At 37.8% G+C, this 1671-nt stretch overlaps 1 non-coding gene across 1 annotated transcript; it reads left to right on the top strand.

The window, feature by feature from the left end:
* Positions 1–679: 679 nt before the first annotated feature.
* LOC128775394 (U6 spliceosomal RNA) lies at positions 680–784 on the top strand. Its single transcript, XR_008420118.1, has one exon. It is a non-coding gene; the product is annotated as a U6 spliceosomal RNA (small nuclear RNA).
* The last annotated feature ends 887 nt before the right edge of the window (positions 785–1671 follow it).

Below are 1671 nucleotides of genomic sequence, written 5' to 3'. Positions count from 1 at the left end.
CCAAGAAAATATTTTGATATCACGATGTGGGGACATAAGTTACTTACAAATGGAAATGATGGGAGGAGCCAGAGATTCCAGGGCACAGTCTCAGGCAACCAACCTTCCGGGACCACGGGTACTGGGCAGAGCAAGGGCCAGGGATGTGGACCAAGGTGACCTGACGCAGCAGATGGGACACCTGATAGCACAGCCAAAGCCCTGACTCACTGAATAGCTTTGAGCCCTTGAACAAATAATTTACTGTTGCTAGACCTCCTAAATTACAGTTGGACTGTATCCCTGGGGTCCCTAGAAACTGAACTATTAGTAAAATTCCTTTTATCCATGCCCTGCAACCTTTGTCCTTGTCACTATTACAGGACATTAACTACCCTCTGAGTCAAGGAAGAGACAGGCATGATTTTGCACTGTCTGTTGGAACACAGTCTACTGAGGCAAGTATTTACAAGTTTCATGATGCTCAGATCCCACGTCTTAAATACGCTTCTGAATTAAAATGGGGCAACTAATACTTGCATTCTTCCTTATTTGCTCTTCCAAGGTAGAAGGGGGAAAAAAAATGCCTTCAAGTAATTTTTCGTATTCACAAGTTATCATGATGAAAAGTACATTTTTGTGGACCTGGTTTAACCCTGGCCATGCATTACGGAAATAGCGCGTAAACAGCTCTTCCTGGGCTCGCTTCGGCGGCACATACACTAAAATTGGAAGGATACAGAGAAGATTAGCATGGCCGCGGCGCAAGGGTGACACACAAGTTCGTGAAGTGTTCCATATTTAAAATAAATAAATGGATAAATAAATAAATAATAACAAGTAAATTAAAAAGTAAACAGCCCTTCTTTCTCATTGTGTGTAAAGGAAGGGCAATAATTGTGCGGCTCTGGGGCGTAAGGATACTAAACAGAACCTCACGTCTTTAAAAGGATCAGTGTTGGTTTATGACTATATTACCGTAGTTGGCAAAACCATAATTGCAGAAGGATGAGGAGGAGTTTATAAAACTGGTATCTCATAATTTCGTATGCATACAGCTTTCCGTCCCCCTTTTCTCCTTATATTTTAAAATAATCTTTAAAAACATAAATCGTTTGATCCTTAAAAAAGGAAACATAAAGAGTCTTTGAATTTCCAGCTCTGCTGTCCTATATTTAGCAACAGTGGTTTACCACTCCCTTACATAATAATGTAAGATTTGCAACACTAAGCAAACCTACCAAGGAACAGCTATCCGTAGACCCTGTTAGATTTTCGTATCTGAGCTGGATACCAGTTTTTACCACTTGTATTTTTCACAAAATGTTAACTCTAGCATGCTGACACTTTTATATATTTTCAGTTAGCTTTATGATGCAGTCTTTCTCAGTCTTAGTCTTTCAATTTTTTAATCTTATGGTTATATAATATTCTCATACATTGCTATTCCATAATTTCCTTGACCATTACTCTAATCATGACTCCGTTTGTTTCAATATTTCTTGTCTTCAACATTTTGTTTCTACAGACACCTCTGAAAAAGCAATGCCTTTAATTTGTCACCTTCAATAAATGCCAAATAGTGGTGTCACAAGTTTCGAGTAGTTACAAATCTCACTTATTTCCTTGTAAATGCTGATATTTTTCTTCTTCTTCTTTTTAATATTTATTTATTTATTTATTTATTTATTT

This window comes from Panthera pardus, unplaced genomic scaffold, assembly GCF_024362965.1.
Source record: "Panthera pardus isolate Hobbes unplaced genomic scaffold, ASM2436296v1 HiC_scaffold_7, whole genome shotgun sequence".
Taxonomy (NCBI): domain Eukaryota; kingdom Metazoa; phylum Chordata; class Mammalia; order Carnivora; family Felidae; genus Panthera; species Panthera pardus.
Note: the sequence above shows the minus strand (reverse complement) of the source record. Positions and strands in the feature narration are given on the sequence as shown.